This window comes from Crocodylus siamensis, chromosome 3 (assembly GCF_052110815.1).
Source record: "Crocodylus siamensis isolate JL-2025a chromosome 3, ASM5211081v1, whole genome shotgun sequence".
Taxonomy (NCBI): Eukaryota; Metazoa; Chordata; order Crocodylia; family Crocodylidae; genus Crocodylus; species Crocodylus siamensis.
The window spans coordinates 259,921,432-259,939,744 of record NC_143397.1 but is presented as its reverse complement, the minus strand read 5'-3'; the positions used below and the strand labels follow the sequence as shown (position 1 = coordinate 259,939,744).

Genomic DNA, 18,313 nt, shown 5'->3' with positions numbered 1-18,313 from the left:
ATTTAGGGAATGATGGTTTGAGTTGTTTTCTCCCTTCCTCACCTCATTTCCCATTCCTCTGTTGTGTATTCCTCTGGTGTTTTTCTCTTCCTTGGTTCACCTTTATCCTTCTTTACTTCCTTGGGTTTTGCCATCTATTTCCGTATGTTTCTTGCTACTGCTTCATCCAGTTTTCTCAAACTATTGTAAGTAAAAACTTTTCTTCCAACATTCCCTCTCCTTTAATCCTGTGACCCTGTCCATGTCCCTCCTTTTAAAAGGATCTTCAGCAATGGGGAGACCAGGTCTTGTGTGGTTCAGGTATGGGATTAAATCTGGAGGAAGCATGGAAGGAAACTCCATTTTGGATGGAGGGTTGAAGGAAAAAAAGGCACCAATTAACTCCATTTTTTTTTTCTTCTCTCTTTCTACAATGTCCTATGTTTCTACTCTGAGAAATCTCCAAAATAACATTCCACTGGGGGATGGCAAAATAACATTCCTGTGACTTCCCTATCAACTTTTCTCAGCATATGTTTGGTTTGCCAACTTTCCACACAGCAGATCCGTCCTCGAGTTGGAAAGTCCTTCTGGCTTTTTCACCTGCTGCTAGCATCAAAGGTTTTGCAGGGCGGACCCCATCCTCAGACATATGTGCCCTCCTGATGTTTACACCTTTACAAACCCATACCCTTAAGTGAGTTTCCACAGATGTAAGCTAATTTTCCCTACAATTTTAACCTAGCAAACAGCAACTATGCTTCTAACGCTAGAATTCACTTCTCTTTTGAAAGAACTGACCTGGAGGAGATGCAGGAAGCAGACCCAAGTAAAAAGATGCCACTTTCATGTAGTTCCATGTCCGAATAGAATGGCTCTGACACAGCTTTTGTGAAGAGGAGCAGTGTGTACATGAGGTAACCTGATTGGCAATCATTTTGCCTGCAGTGCACATACTTTCTGCATAGTGTGCCAAATTTTGGGCCGGATTCTCGTTAAACAAGTCAGCGCTGAGATCCTTGTTACTGTCCTGGTGTAGACTTGTTGCTGAGAATATCCATGAGCATCAGGTCATCTCAGTGGAATAATTAGGCCAGCGAAATAGGGGTAACTGCCTGGGTGCCAATGGGATTGGGGGACAACAAAATGGCTTTGTCCCAGCAGCAGCAGCAACCAAAAACTACAGCTACCCCTGTATGCAGCAGCCACCCCGGGTACTCGACCATTGCTATTCAGTATAGGTAAGGGGTGGGCAAAATGCGGGCTACGGGCCAGATGCAACCGTCCAGGCTGTTCTATCCAGCCCATGGGGCCCCTAAAAAATTTAGAAAATTAATATTTATCTGCCCCTGGCTACCTGTCATGTGGCCCTTGATTGCTTGCCAAAACTTGGTAAGCAGTCCTCCACCCAAAATAATTGCCTGCCCCTGGTATAGGTGGAACCATGATCTTCCACCCTGTTTTCAAAGGTGATGCTAATCCTGCAGAGGATGCACTTCTTACTTTGTTTAATTTTCCCATGTGCTCCTTAAAATATTGTTGGAAGAGGGAGACGGGCAGAGGAGATTACAGTATGAGTTAGAATTTACACTCTGAAAACTGCCAGAAAATTTAGGATGTGAAGGAGTAGGAGTTTATAGTTGCAAAGTAGTTAACGAGGTTGATACAATGTTTTTATCTCAAGTTTCCTTATTCATCACCTCTGTGTGTAGATAGTAGCATGATTCATGGTTGTGTGGGGTGTGCTGATCTAGTTTGGTAATCCTGATTGTAGGAAATTATAAAGGTAAACCACCTTGCACAATCTCTTTCTTGAGCACAACACTTAAGCTTATAATTAAATTAGTTACCTTAAGTTTTCAAATGTGTGCACTTTGCATTATTTATAAGCTCAAGATATTTTGTTACCATCATTACAAATGTTAATCAGAAACTGAAGTGGGGAACTAAAGTATCGGAACTAATAGTGAGGGTAACAGTTGCAGCATCTTAACCAACATGGTGGTGGATTCTTGGTTGAAGTTTTCAACTCTGAATGCCTTTCTGAAAGTTAACTGTTGGTTGAGTTGAAGCACATTGTCCAGGTGCAGGAATCGATGAATTTCTGTGCTGCTTCTTACACAGGAAGTCAAACTATATGATCATGATGGCTAGCTAGATGTGTGGAGGTGTTGCACTGTGTTAGTCTGAAGTGAGGTAGAAAGTAGGGCAGGGTGGTAATTTAGGATGGAAACAGACGTTGTCTTTGTGCCACCCTAAGAATTTTTATGGCAAAACAAAGGCCAAGAAAACAGGCCTCCATATCCCTTGTTACATCACAAGTTCCACAACAAATGTGATGTGGTGATTGCTCTTGGGCTTTTCCTCTAGCTTGCTCCTTTGACCTTTGGGCTAGGGGCAAGTGAGACTAGGGGGCATCTGAACTTGGGGTTTGCACGTAAGATGCCTGCCATGGATTTGGGAGTATCTGAAGCCCCAGGCTGAAGAGTGTGGGAAGTAGGATACTTGCCGGTGGTAGTGCCACACAGACTTGAATGATTGGATCTGCTCAGTCAATAGACCATGGAACTGATTTGGCCCAAGACACAAAATTAAAAAAGAGAGAGGGATAAAAGAAAAATTTGGAGTTTATATGAGCAGGTACAAAAAGTGCTGATTAAAAGTGTGTTTTTGAAATACCTGTGCTAAAACTTGAAGCAGTTTCAAAAAAGATAAAATGCATAAATTCTGGATAAACTAAGCCACTTGTAGTAATTTGACTATATGCAAATTCCTCCAGGCATGTTTATTTCAAAGTCAGTGTTTTCAGACTTGCGTCTCACTTCCATGTGCTCAGGGGGAGCAGGGTCTGACAGTAGGGGAAGGGGCTGCAGGGGGAAGAAGTTGGGGGGCAGAGGGCAAGGGGGCCATCTTGACACCCCCAGATTTATTTTCCTTGCTGTAGCAGGGAGGAGGGAGGGGAGGCAGATTCAAGGCAAACCACCAATCACTACACTATACCTGAAAAATTATAGCAAATTTATTTTTCATATGTAGAATCTACATATTATTGGGAGTGCTTGTATATTCGGGATCACCTTAAGTTTAAGTAAATAGAGTAATTTTACCAAGAATGTTTGACAGCATTGCATTTCCTGTGTCCTCTTGGTTTCTTTCCATTGTCTGCATTTTTCACTTAACCTGCAGGAAGCATTTCAAGAGCAAGGAAAATGTAGGCATTTAAAATCAGAAATATCACTAGAGGAACATGCAGGTAAGTACAATGGCAGAAATGAATACTACATTCTGAAATGGACGGACTCTTCAGCTGAACGTCCCACTGAAACTTGTATTTGAGTTTGTCTGTGCCCCCTGGTGAAACCTCTCTGACTTTAACTTGTTTCTCTGACGCTTCCTTCCCAGTTTAACCTGAAATACATTTGTCAACTTTTTAATACAAATGATACAGCTCTGCCACTCCTGTGGAGTGAAAAAAAGGAGCCCTCGGTCTCCACCATCACAGCATGCTTATGACAAATGTCACCTGAAGGCTGGCTTGCCATGACTTTTTCTAAATAGAATAGCCTGGCACAAATTCAGTGTCTTCCTAAACTGTTCTGTCATGCCTAAGGCCTTTCTTGTATATTGGGAATAGGAAAAATTACTTGTTCACATAGAAAAACTACAGTGCTGTCTTGAAGCATGTGGCAGTTACAGTCATAACTCAGGTGATCAGACAGACTAGTCTGCATGAGTAGCCATGGCTAATAACTAAAGCATTACAGCCAAGTACAGTACTAACGTTGCAGGTCAGCTGCATGCTAAGGTGGAGAGACCATTGGGATCCCAACAGAACCTGCCTTCTTTCCCAGGTTTGCTTTGTTTCCAAGCAGCTGGAGAAAGAGCAGCAGTGTCTTCATTTCCACAGACAGCTACTCAGCACTGCCTGGTTTCCCGGAAGTGGTCTCTGTGGAATAGATGAATACTGTCAGTGCCAAGAGACAGTCAGTGTGAACTGACTGACTTGATATTTGTTCGAGACAGCTGTGAAACTGACACTGTACTTACCATTGTTCAATTATAAATCACTAGCTTAATGTGCTGTCAGTACCTGTAAGCCTTATCAAGCTGTGCATGGTGTCTCCTGTCTAAGGCTGAATGCTGTGGGAGAACAGGGGAATCTTTCCAAGCCACCTTCAGTCAAAGGAAAGTGCCTTTCTCACAAGAATTCTGATTTCTTGCCTTGTAACTAGGATTATTAACACCTTGATCTAGCTTGGAGGAGTAGTTGCTCATTAGCCCATGGTGAGAGAGAAATCAAAGCTCTTAATAGCAATGTATTCAGCTCTGCATACTCAGATAATCAGTTATTGAATTAATTGGAGGCAGCATAAAATCCAGTGGGAAGGTATCATGCCCAGTTCCCTAAGGGGGGTGGGAGGAGCAAGATGTTTTGGCCAGTGTAGGAAAACTTGAACAATATCAAGTGAGAAACTCATTCATTTCTGCCATCCTCCAAGACCTGCTTTTGGCATCAGGGAAAAAGCTGATTTTCCCTGCTGACATTCTTGGCGTACCTCCTCCGAAACCAAAGTGGGACCATTAGGAAAGAAACTGCTTTGACTTGGGTACCTTATGTACTTCTAATTAGAGGCAATGTTTGGAGCTGGTCCCTTCCCCCTGCCAGTTGTTTCTGTTCAGCAGCTTCTGTTGCCATTTTCTTCCGTTTCATTTTCATTCCTAAACATTTTACTCCACTTCCTCATTCTAAACTTTCTTAGTTAATTGTATAGTTGCAGGATTCTGTTCATCATAGTTCTTGCTTGTTGGTGTGTTTTAAGTTTTGAAAGGAAGACTGACATATTAAATGTTAGTTATGAATTTGGTAAGATAAGTGGTGAAATTTGTGGCCTATATAGCTTAATAGCAGCACATTGAAGCCAGGAGCTCCCAAGTTCCTCCTTTGCCTCAATTTTTTCATGTTGAGGATAGGACTCAGAATTAGGGTCTAGAAAGAAGAATTACTGTCTTGATTTTTGTTTTCTTCGTTTTTGAGGTGCAAAGGCAAATTTCTCTTTCTGTACTAACTGTCTGAGATCTTGCCTGTCTGGACTTCGGTATATCATTCAGTGTGGTGCCATTTGTGGAAATTATTAGTTAAGATGGGGCTTTGTACAAGACTTTCAAGGGAATTGAGGAACTGGGTGAAGGGAAGACAGACAGGTGATGCTGAGATAGAGCAAGGTTACTGATAGAATTCCTCAAGAAATGTTGTGTATAATTCTGCAATCAGGACTTGTAGTAGAGGTAATATCTTTTATTAGACCAACAGAATTTTTTTTTTTTTTTTTTGCCAAACTCTCTTAATTGCAAGCTTTTGGGCACAAACACCCTTTATCAGGCATTGGAGAAAAGATTGTAAAAGTTCTCCTGGGTAGAAATGAAAGTTTGTATTTCATAGTATTTCACAGAGGAGTCAATAGATGGGAAACTCGTCTGGGCAGTCAGTTCATAGCTGGTCTGGAGCCTCTCACCTCCTGTTAGGATCTGTGATGATGTAAATTATCTTGAGACAAAGGCAGGAACAGGATCTTGGGTTTCAGGTGGTCACAGTTGCTTCCTGCTTGGGGAAATATGAAGATTTCATTTAAAAAATGAAACTATGAAAAAATCGGCTAAAATTCTGTTCTGGTCACCCACCTTCAAGTAAGATTAATACATAGAAATTCAAGATAAATAGGGTGGAAGGGGCCCTCACAGTCATCTAGACCAGGCTTGTCCAACATGCGGCCCATGGGCCACCATGTGGTCCTCCAAGATGTTTTCTGAGGCCCAAGGTGCTGCGATGGGAAATGAAAGTAAACGCTGTGCTTTCATTTCGAGGGGGTGATGTGATACTGCTTCCTTTGAGGTCTTTAAATATGGTTCGCCAGCCCACTGGGTGATTAAAAAGTTCATGATCTGGCCCCACATTCAAAAAGGTTGGACACCTTTGATCTAGACCAAGCCCTTGTCAGGGCAGGAGCATCCAAGCCTAAGCTGTTCTAGGCAAGTGTTTGTCTAGCCTGCTCTTAAACTAGCAAGGATGGGGACTCCACACCTTTCTGGGTAGCCTGTTCCCTTTCTTTCCATACCTGTCTAGGTAGTCTGAGGATAGTGCTTAATAACCCTCAGGCTTAGGTTGGATATTAGGAAGAACTTTCTAAATTTCTCTTGCTGCAAGTTAAGGCTTATTTCTTGTCTTTTCCTCTGATGGGTGGTTGTAAAGAAAACAGTATTTGAAGGCTGTTAATCAGATCTCCCCTCAGTTTTCTCTTCTCCAGACTAAATTATCCCAGTTCTTCCTCATGAGTCCTGCTTCCTTGGCTTCTTACCAGTTTTGCTGCTCTCCAATGGACTTTTTTCAATTCTAGTTCGGACTAGGACAGACGACCAGAAGAGCTACTAGGATGGTCCAGATAATGAAGAGATGATCTTTGAAGAGGAGATGTAGGGTTTGGCCTGAGGGGGTGGGATTGTTTCAAAATAGTTTGGGGGTAGAAACAAAAGAGGGAGAAGTTGAGTTTAAATATTTTGCAAGCACAAATGGATATAAATTTGCAATGGATAAATTTAGTTTGGGAATTAAGGTAATGTGCCTAGAGCGTGCAAAGCAGGCACCTAGCAGATGCTCTGTCCTTTACACAGCATCCCCAGCTGCAAAACATCATGAGGGTACATGCACTCTGCAGGCAAGCCCCAGGGCTAAGCTGCCACAGTGATTGCGAAGATAGGTTTAAAACAACAACAGAAACCCTAAAAAAGTGACCCCTCAAGTAACACACAAGCCCTGATTTGTAAGAGAGGCACCCAGACCCAGTCTCTGCAATTCATCTTAAAAGTCACTTTTATGTAATACCACTTTTTTTTATTTAAAGAGACCAAATTCGCATGAAATGTATGTAGACCACTGAAAAAGAAAAGGCAGTGAAATTTTTTGTGTGTTCCTCATCACAGCAGTTCTCAACTGGGGATCAGAGGGGTCACCTTGAGTTTGAAATGGTTGAGAGCCACTGGTCTGGGATGTGGTAGCCTGAAGTCCACTGAGCTCGGTGACCCAGGAGGTCCCTCACTCCAGTGTAAGAAGACCAGCAGGAAAAGACTGGATGGATAGAGTGGGTGTCACCCTGCAAGCTCCCCTTGACATTGGCTGGTGTAGAAAGCAATGTTTCATGTGTCTAGCTGAAGTTAAATTCCTGGTGAACCTTATTGTTGGGTGTGGGGGTGAAGGTCGTCTTAAAGCTGCTGTCTGCAATGGGCATCTTACTTACAGGTCCATTTTATTAAAAGCAAAATGAGAAGTAAACCTATGTGGAATAAAGCTGGTTGTGTTGGCTTCTGCTTTATTACATTTTTAAGACTCCTTTGTGGTTGTCAGTCTGTTTTTAAACTGTATCTCAGAGTAAATCTCAACCTTTGTTTTTCTAAGCTGTAAAAATGTTGATTTACTTTATGTGGAACTTTTTAGGATGTGGGCAGGAAAATATTTAAGCTGTTGGTCTTAAATTTAACATTTCAATCTGTTCTGGCCTCATGGGTCTAGTGACTGAAATTTTAATCTCTTTAGACCAATTAGGAGGCACAAAAGCTCAGTGACTAAATGTGGGGTTTGTTAGCTTCACTCTTAACAGGAGTCAGGCTTCGAGTTGGATTATGTTTTTAAAAAGCGCTTCTTTAGCAGCAGACAAGATCCCTTGTATATACTGCAGATCTTACTTGATTACTTTGAAATCTCTGGGCTTCTCTTGTGAATCATGTAGGTGTTCGCATACGTAACTGCTAGCTAATATCATCTGTCACCCTTAAAAGAATCACACAGCACTCTGGTTGAGGATCAGTGGTCTGACCTATTCCTGAAAACCTTTGTCAGGAATGGTCTGGCAGAAAGATGGAGTAGAAGATCTCTTGAGGCCCCTTCCGGCCCTCGGTTCTTATTATTTTTATGGTCTTCTACGTTGTTGGAAGCAAAAGCAGAACCATTGGGATAATGTCAGCTCAGCATTAATGAAAGGTGGAGACATGTCATTCTTTTCTGCCTTATTTATTAACAGCATTGGATAGGTAGGAGTCAGGAAGGTCCCAAGTTGGTTTTTGGATCCTAGATCATGCTTTCAGGCTTATAGCATTTACAAAGAAACATTTTTACATAAATGGTCAGATTTCAACTTAAACTTAGAAACAAATATGGAACCTCTTAATGTTAGAAGTAAAATTTTATAGCCTTGTGCCACTTTCCAGTGCTTGCCATTGTTGGTCAACTTTTATTTGAGCTAATGTAAGTGCCTGGTGTGAGTAATGAAATATTTTTAAAAATGTAATGACATTATATTTACTCAGTCATAATTTTCCTATTGTCCACAACATCTGGATGGGTTTACCATCTTGAGATCGTGGTAATATAATGACATGTATGTATGGGATCATATTCAAGGTAGACATAAATGGGGCAGTGAGTGATTTCACAACCACGCATGGGGAGCAAATGATTAGGAAAAAGCATCAAGCCTTTCATCAGTGCTCTGAAGTAAAACATCCAGAGAAGTTTCTTGTCTATGTTTTATGGGGTTCTTAATCATCTCATAGTCTTATGGTCTACAAAATAAAAGATGTTTCTCTTAAGCCCTGAGGGATGGGGGGAGTTCATTTCTAAAATATCCTGGTACAATTATAGATGACCTAGATTCTGCAGAGCAGCCGTGCTTTTCAGACTCGGGCTGGCTGACTGTCTTTAATAGCGGGCTGCAAAGCTTTCTTCTCCACCGTCATACTTGAGCATAGCATCTTCTTGCAATCTTTGGTTTTTACCATTTTTTCAGTGAGTCCTGTACCACAGAGTACAAGTGCAGAGAATGTAGAAGGTAGCATGCTTGCGAGCACTTTGTCAGATTACGGTCTTTAAAGTGATCCTGGACATGAGTTACCAGTGAAGGCAGGAGTGTAAAACTGCAGGGCCATCATAGGACTTGCTGAGCCCTGTGATTCATTTGCATTTGTAGAATGCAAATCCTCCTCATCCAGTTTTTCTGTTCCTAATGACCTTCTCATTGGGAGCACTAAAATTTAATAGGATACATCCAAAATGCAATTAATACATGCCTATACTTGTAATTATGCAGGCAGGTAGCACAATATATGCAATTAACAGAGTACATAAAGAGATGTTCTCCTGTTAAATGTATCTTACCTGACTTTTCTTTCAGCATTGCTCAGCAGGAAGAAACAATGGGCATGTCTACGTGTATATTAATGTGCTTTAGTTAATGTGCACTAAATCTAGTACATGCATTAGCCTATCTTAATGAGCATTAACTAAAGAGCACAGTTTTTAAGTGATGCTTAATGCATATTAGCTTATTTTAATGCACATTAACTAAATAGCACAGGTTTTATAGTGATGCTTTAATGTACATTAAAATAGGATAGTGCGTATTAAAGTGCATGTGTAGATGCCATCCAAATTAGTTCTAATTTAGTTTAGTCACTTTCAAGGAGCCATGTTTCAATATTTGTGCAGACATTACGGAAATCCCAGCCACGTCTGAAACCCAGACCCCCTAGTTAGCTTACCATAACTAGTAAAGTAATTTGGAATTTTTCACAGACTGACACACAGATAGGTTAGGATAGGATATCTTACTGCACTGAAGTTCAACAAGGACAAGTGCAAATTCCTGCACTTAGGAGGGACCAGTCCCATGCACCGGTGCAGGCTGCAGGTGACGGGCTGGGTAGCAGCTCTGCAGAAAAGGACCTGGGAGTAACAGGGGACAAGAAGCTGAATAGGAGCCAGCAGTGCGCCCTTGTTGCCAGGAAGGCTAACGGCATCTGGAGCTGCATTGGTAGGAGCATTGCCAGCAGATCGAGGGCAGTGATTCTGCCCCTCTATCTGATGCTGGGGAGGCCACATCTGAAGTCCTGTGTCCAGTTCCCTCCCACCCCCCACTCCCCCTCACTACAGACAAGATGTGGACACATTGGAAAGAGTCCAGTGAAGAACAATGGAAATGGTTGAGGGGCTAGGGGAGGTGACTGGTGAGGAGAGGCTGAGGGAACTGGGCTAATTTAGTCTGCAGAAGAGAGGACTGAAGGGGATTTGAAAGCAGCCTTCAAGTCCCTGCAGGGGTGTTGTGAAGAGGACAGAGCCGGACTGTTCTCAGTGGGGGCAGATGACAGAACAAGAAGCAATGGGGCCCCGTTGCAGCAAGGGAAGTTGAAGTTGGATATTAGGAAGAATTTTCTCACTAGGGAGGTAGTAAAGCACTGGAACAGGTTACCCAGAGAGTTTGTGGAGTCTCCATCCTGGGAGGATTTTAGGGCCCAGCTCGACAAAGCCTCATCGGGTTGATGTAGTTGTTGAGGCTGGTCCTGTGTTGAGGAGGAGGTTGGACTAGATGTGACCTCCTCAGGTCCCTTCCAGCCCTCATTTTCTGTGATTCTATTAGCTCACTAAATTAGCACCTGGATTATGGCAGATTTCTGTTGCTTCCCCTGCAAACTTCCCAGAAGCTCCTGTGGTGGTGGGAAGCTGTCACTTAAATGGCTTAGGATAGAAGCAACTCTGCAAGGAAATGTTGACGGAACCAAGCTTCTAAAGGCATTCTCAGCTCTTATCTTGCAGTCCTTGGGTTGATAAACTGTGGCTGAATAGAAGGGTGGCCAGAAGGTACTATAAATGTGCTTTGGAGTGCTATATTTTGTCCTTGAAGACATTATTTTTCGAAGCATTCTAACATCTACTTGGAAGCTCAGAGTACTGTATTTTCTTGCATACACCATGCCCCCTTTCTCCAAAAAGCAGCTGTTGGAAATTGGGATGAGCATCAGAAGAGAGGAAATGGAGTGGCTGCAGTTTCTGCCGTTACAGTTCTGGTGGTGAAAAGGAGCAGAGCAAAGAGCAGGCTTGGCTGCCTAGCTGCTGCTGCTACTCAGTTATTTAATACCAGGAAAGATCTATTTTTCCTCATTCTGTGTCTTATTCTGAGGCATGTTATATGTAGAGATGCACCGATATATTGGTTGTATATCAGATCAGCACTGATAAAAGGAAAATTAACATTATTGGCAATCAGCATTTTTAGCCGTTATAGCCAATAATGTCATCAGTAAATGCCATTTGCATGTGCACAGCTGCAGCGTACATGTGGCCAGGAAAGCAGCCCAGCAGCTTGGAGAGCAGTGTCCAGCTGATAAGTCTGTGGGGGGGAAGCGGCATGGAGGGGCAGGTTGCAGACCCCACGCTGAGGGAGGGAGTGGGGATGGGGCAAGCGCTGCCCAGCCAAAGTTATGAATGCAACCTCAGGAGTGGAATGGAGCTACAGACGGCTTGTCCAGGGGGTGCGGAGAAGTGGGGAGAGGGGGCAGCTCCCCACTGCTAGGCATACCCCTAGGGGAAGCAGCCCCCCAGATTTGTGCCTGGGGTGAGGTTGGGCTGCCCACTGTAACCTCAGGGCCAGGGGCTGCAGCAGCCTTTTCCTGGCAGAGCAGGTGGCGCTGGCAGTGAAACTGTGGGGAATTTGGGGGGGCTGCAGACCACCCTGTAGCCCCCCTGCCAGCACCAGTGCTGCTGAGCCCAGCCCTCCTGCCAGGAAGAAGGTATTGGGGCCCCTGGGCCCAAGCAGGTAGCCTGCCCTTACCCGTGCACAAATCCAGGAGAGTACATGCCCCCCATGCTTCTCCCAGGGGTTTGTGCAGCAGTGGGGAGCTGCCTCCCCTCCCCATGAGCTGCCTGCGGCTCCATCCCGCTCCCAGGGTCACATTCACCACTGTGGCTGGGCAGGCCCTGCCCCTGCCCTCACTCCCTCCCTCCCTCACTCACTGTGGGGCCCTCAATCTGCCCCCCTCCCCCCCGAGTTATCAGTAGGGCACTGCTCTCCAAGCTGCCAGGCTGTAAATCAGCTATCGCATTGGCATAAGCCCATATGGCTCATTAATAATCGGTCATTGGTATCGGCCAAGAAAATCTTTATCAGGGCATCCCTAATTATATGCAGGAGAATACAGTACTTTATAAACATTGTAGTAGTTGATGAGAAGTTCAGGATGGAATTAATTGTGCTGGTTGGTGATGGGTCATTTGGTTAAGGAGATGCACACCCTAACCTCAATAAGGACCTAATTTTAGACTTTCCTTAACTGTGTGTAAGACAGTGGGTAATAATCACATTTTAAACTCCTTACTAAACTGTTCCTAGGTACATCCAGCATTTGGCACCATGTTTCATTTTCAAAGCCCAATCATTCAAGACTTTGGGCTTTCATTGTAGGTAAAAAAAAAAAATAGCACGCTCGTTGGACTTCTGTTAAGAGAGAACAGGGCAGAACCTCTGTAAAGAAGAGATTGTCAAGTGTGCTGAAATTTGCTGAAAGAGTCATTATTTCAAAATGGTGTGCTGCATCCGGAAGTGGAGTACTCTTTGTAATGAAAATCTAGGGCTGTTTGGTAAAGATGCTTCTGAGATGAAGTCCTCAAAATGACCTACTTGTACTTTTTTTTCCTTCAAATTCATAGCTTTTTCACTGACCTTGTTGGGGGAGGGGAGCCAATAACTAAGATTCTCAAAACTTATTGCAGGATGGCCCCTGGCCCAGCTACTTGAGAGCAATGAGAAATAGCTTTTAAAATAAGTATTTCAAAAGCTGTTGCACTACCAAAGCCTCAGTACCTCTGAAAACCAAAACGTGGAGTGAATGTCTTGCATACGTTGCTGCCTCACAACTCTAAGTGTGCCCTCTCTGTTGAGCAGTGTCCCTCTGAAAGGTCAGAGAACAGATTTCTTCCCAGTTGCACAGAGGATGCTAGGTAAAATGACGCTGACTAATAACCAGAAAATCTTTGCACTCAGATTAGCCAGAAAAAAAGTTCAGTTTAGGTCAAACCTGGCTAACCTGAGCTGACAAAGACCAACCTAAACTCAAGCTTATCCTAGCACAGCCTTTCTGTAATCAGCAGGAACTCCTCAAGGTGCTGTTGAACACATGCTTGACCTTACTCTGAAGCAGGGACCTCACACTCACTTGGTCCCTTGGGTCAGGTCAAATTGCTAGGCTTCTCACAGCAAGACAAGTGGTGCCGGCATTAACCGTTGCAGGTTCCTGGCCTGTGGGGTTTAACGTACCTGTTGCTCACCCCTCCACTGCCAGTACATGCCCCCAACGGGCCTCCATGTGCTGGGCCCTGTCTCTGAGTTCCCGAGCCCTGCAGGCCAGATGATGTGGCTCTACAGTCCCTGGGCTGTATCTTTGACACCCTGTGCTAAAGAATCTTTCTGGGAGATTGCATATAAGTGCCCCTTGCTGAGCCTTGGGGACTGAGACTACAGTGCAGCATGGAGAGTGGAGGTGTGTGGCTGCCAATACAGGGCAGACTTCTGACGGACATTGAACCATGCAGTGGATGCTTAGGTGTTTAATGGGCTTGGATTTAGACACGATATTAGCCAGACCATTGTTGGTGTCCGGCATGGGTGTGGTACACTGCCTTAACATGTTCTTCTTCTCAGAGAGAATCTAGGTCTTAACCACATCAGCTTGACATATGCCAAAATACAGGCTGGATCGTCTCTTAGAACATGTGAATGCTAACCGTCCTTTTGTCTTCTTTAGGGAAGTCCCTTTACTTAAGTGGAGTTTCAGCCTCTAGCTGTGATATGCTCAGACTCGCTGTTTCCAACTCTTTCCACTCCCCACCCACCACCCCCATCAGTGTTGTTAGACACAGGAGGAGCAGTTCAGATGCCTCATGGGCAACCCATTAATTCCTTTTTGTCTTGGCATGTATATGTAATGTGTGCAAATGCCTAAACTGAGTAATAAAACTGCTGTCCAAGCATGACCCCTGCCCTTCTGCCCCCATACTTGCTTGCACCTAGCCTGGCACCTTCACTCATTGTCTGATGTGGAACTTGAGCCAGAAGCTTTTGGGGACTGGAATGATGTTTGTCTCCTCTGAAATCCTACCTGCTTCCTCCTGAACAGCACTGCTTCTCTCCTGTCCTCTCTCCATCACTTGCAGTCCACCCAGCTCTCTCCCTCAGTCTCTGTCTCCAGTGTCTATGTCTCTCTTTCAGACTTTCATAATCATTCTGATGACTTTGGTTTCCATGCTGATGACCCATCCAGCCCATCAGCTGCATGATTTCTTTTTTTGTTTTTGCATTTTCATTCAGACTCCAGCCTCTGTTTGACAGTGTCACTCAGTGGTCTTCACCAAGCACTGTCACCTTCCTCAATTCCTCTTCTCTGACTATCATCAGAGCTCTTTCTGTGTTACCCCTCTCTCTCTAGCACAGGACTTGACAATCTTTTGCCCCCATGGGCTGAAGGCCTGAGTTGGTGGACAATTAATAGCCACACTTCTTTTATTCAAAAGCTATTTTTGTGGAACAGATAGCTGAAACAATAGGCACCACCATTCAAGGCATAAGTTACATGCAAGGCTAATCAAGAGCAGTTATGTTGGGAGAAAGATATGACTGGGCACATCAAATTCAGATGCAGGACTGCAGCCCACCCTGCCTTGGACCAGCCCCCCTGCCAGGGAAAAGGCTGGCACCAAGCCCACGGTGGACAACCTGCCCTTGCCCCGCACACAGATTGGGGGGGGCACATGCCTCCTGTGGGGCACGCACAGTGGTAGAAACCACGCCTCCTGGACGAGCTGTCCACAGCTCTGTCCCACACCCCCAACTGGGCAGCACCTGCCCCTGCCTCACTCCCTCCCGCGCTGTGAGGCCTTTGTTCTGCTCCCCCCGCCCCAGACTTACCAGCCAAACACTGCAGTTCAGGCTGCCAGGCTGCATTTCTGGCTGTATCCATGCTGTGACTGTGTGAATGCATATGGCACTTATCAGTGACATTGTCAGCTACACAGGTCAAAAAAAGCCAATTGCCAATTATGTCAATTTTCCTTTTATCAGTGCTGATCCAATATGGACCGATATATCAGTGCACCTCTAGTGGTTGGTGCCCTTGAAAGTAAAGAGTCACAGTAAAAAGCTCCTTTTTAATTTGCCAAACCACTGCAAGTTGAGCAGCTTGTGATGCACATGATCCTCAGTGCTACAGTACTACCAAATTCCAAGAAACATAAGTTCTTATGTATATTCTCCCTAAACACTACACAGGATTATGGTGGACATGATCCATAATCTCTGCACAACTCAAAATATTGGCTAATTGCTTGGGTCAAAAGGGAACCAATATTCTTCCCCACCCACCCCCCATAACTGAAATCCTGGAGGTGACAGAATGCTTCTTGTAAAAGGCCAGTTGGGATAAAAGATATCCACAAAAAATCCTTACCTTTCACCTAATTGCTGGACCATCACAGCTACAGGATCACACAAACACTCAGAATGCTTCTTGGAAGAGTAAGAAAGTTGGGTTTTTTTCCACTAAAAAAACCCAAACAACAAATAAAGCCACCAACATGGAGCTGTACTGCTTACTGACTGTACTTAATGTCTACCTCACCTACAGCCAGGTTTTTGACATGCTCCTGTGATTTTTCTCAGCAGTTAGCAACAGGAACACAATCTAGATGAGTGGTTCTCAACCTTCTTAGACTCAAGGCACCCCTTGGAAAATGCCAGCTCGTGGCTTTTGCTCCTTTCTGACTATGGGAAAATAATACAGCAAGTCTTCTGTTGCAGAGAGCTCTGATCACAACAGGTCCAAATGAGTCACATGGGTCTGTTCAGCCTGGAGAAGACAAGACTCAGAGGGGACTTGGTGGCAGCCTATAAGTGTATAAGGGGTGCACATCAGGGACTGGGTGAACATCTGTTCACCAGGGCTCCCCAGGGGAAGACTAGGAATAACTAATAAATTGCTTAGAAGACTGCTTTAGATTAGACATAAGGAAAAACTTCTTTACAACTCGAGTGTCCAGGGTCTAGAATGGACTCCCCCCATTCACCTATATTGGTGACGTACAGAGGGTGCATGTGGGTGCGCATGCACCCCCCATGATTGGCTGCTGCTGCTGCCAGCAGCACCTATAGGTGCTTGCCACTTGCCCCCCCCCCCTTGCCGTCAGCACTGCCAGCAGCGTCTGCAGGTAATCACCACTGGCCGCTGCTGGTGGCATCTGCAGGTGGTCATTGACCACAGGTTGTCACTTGCCACCAACACTGCTGCAGCCACCTGCGGGAGCTCCCTGCTGCCATGCCCCCACCCTCACACCGCTGCTGTTGCCTGCAGCCAGTCATCATGCCCCCCCAGCCTCCGGAGGCACACATCGTTTATGTTCATCTACTCTGGATATCTTCAAAAAATGCCCAGATGTTCACCTTACTGAGGTTTACCTGCCCAAGAGCAGGGAGGTTGGATCTGATGATCTCAAGAGATCACTTCCAGCTCCTAACAACTATGAATCTATGAAGTGTTCACGTCACTGGATTCCTGTTTGAGATCTCTGGGTTTATCTGGTGAATCATGTGTAAGGTGGTTGCACAGCTAACAGCACTAATATTGACCACCCCCCCCTTAAAAAGATCTTGTTTGCATGCTGCTGAAGAATCACTGGTTTAGATAAAGTATTGCCCGGTGCGTGTGCAACTGGTTGGATCATTCAACTCAAAGAATAGGTGTCAGTGCCCCAGTGTTAAATTGTGGAGAAGCTTCAAGTGCAGTTCCTTACAGGTTTGGTACAGTATGGAATTGAGTGCACCCTTTGTAAATCTGCAGGTGAGACCAGGCTGAGTATCACCAGGACAAGTGCAGAGTCCTGCACTTGGGAGGGAGCAATCCCATACACTGGTGCAGGCTGGAGGGGACGGGCTGGGCAACAGCTCTGTAGAAAAGGACCTGGGGTGACAGGGGACAAGAAGCTGAACAGGAGCCAGCAGTGTGCCCTTGGTTGCAAGAAGGCTACCAGCATCCTGGGCTGCATCGGGAGGAGCATTGCTGGCAGATCGTGGGCAGTGATTCTTCCCCTCTATTCGGAACTGGGGAGGCCACATCTGGAGTCCTGTATCCAGTTTTGTCCTCCTCCCTTCTCCCCCCACTGCAAAAATGATATGGACAAATTGGGGAGGAGGATGAAAATGGTTGGGGGCTGGGGCACAGGACTGGTGAGGAGAGGCTGAAAGAACTGGGCTGACTGAGTCTGAAGAAGAGAAGGCTGAGGGGAATTTGAAAGCAGCCTTCAAGTCCCTGCGGGGGCGTTGTGAAGAGGACAGAGCCAAACAGTTCTCAAGGGGACAGATGACAGAACAAGGAGCAATGGGGCCCAGTTGCAGCAAAGGAAGTTGAGGTTGGCTATTAGGAAGAATTTTCTCACTAGGGAGATAGTAAAGCACTGGAACAGGCTCCCCAGGGAGATTGTGGAGTCTCCATCCTGGGAGGTTTTTAGGACCCAGCTTGACAAAGCCTCATCTGGGTTGATGTAGTTGTTGGGGCTGGTCCTGCTCTGAGCAGGGGGTTGGACTGGGTGTGACCTCCTGAGCTCCCTTCCTGCCCTCATGGTCTGTGATTCTATGATTCGGGGTGGAGTAGAAGACAAACTGCAGGGTGGGATTAAGATTTAAAATGGTCTTGGTAAACTGGAGAAATAGTCTGAAATGAATCAGATAAAATTCAAAAGGGGCAGTGCAAAGCACCACATTTGAGACAAAATGATCAAATACACAACTACAAACCGGTGAACCATTGGCTAGCTGCACTACTGCAGAAAAGGACCTGAAGGATGTAGTGGACCATCAACAATGCAGTGTTATACCAAAAGGAAGAAAATGGTTGCATATTTGATTGTATTAAGATGAACAGGAGAGTTGCTAGTCACGGAAAGTGGTTCTTCTACTCTACGCCCTGGTGAGGACTCACCTGGAGCACTGTGTCCAGGTTGGGGCACTGCACTTTGAGGAAGATGTAGGTAAGTTGGAACAAGTCCAGCGGAGAGCAACGGCAATGCTTTAGAGGTTGAGAAAACATGTCGTGCAAGGAAAGGTTGGAAGTTCTGGGGTTACTTAGTCTAGAGAAGGCAAGACTGAGGGGGGAATTTGGTATGTCTTCAAATACGGGTTATAGAGGTAATATTGACTCTTCTGTGTCCACAGGTGAGGAGACAAGGGAAACGTAAGTGGACTAACTTTCTAGCTGTGAGCCCTGGGATAGAGTTCTGTACTTGGCTCCCTGGAGTAGATCACCTAGTTTTCAAGAAAATATTAGATACACAGTTGGATGAGATGTTTGAGCAGAGGCCTGGACTAGAAAGACCTCTTGCAGTTCCTTCCAGCCCTATTTCCCATTACTTCTATGGTAGACAGAAACCAAACATTGAAAACTTTTATTGAAAAAAAAAAAAAAAAGCAGCATA

General features: G+C 45.0%; 1 protein-coding gene and 1 long non-coding RNA gene across 3 annotated transcripts in view; both read left to right on the top strand.

Annotated features, from left to right (window-relative positions):
- Positions 1-18,313, top strand: part of HSF1 (heat shock transcription factor 1) — an 89,007-nt gene that overhangs the window by 6,225 nt on the left and 64,469 nt on the right. The gene's annotated exons all lie outside the window — the stretch shown is intronic.
- LOC149869762 (uncharacterized) lies at positions 418-3,228 on the top strand. The gene is made up of 3 exons (XR_016441131.1): positions 418-676; positions 774-896; positions 3,166-3,228. It is a non-coding gene; the product is annotated as an uncharacterized LOC149869762 (long non-coding RNA).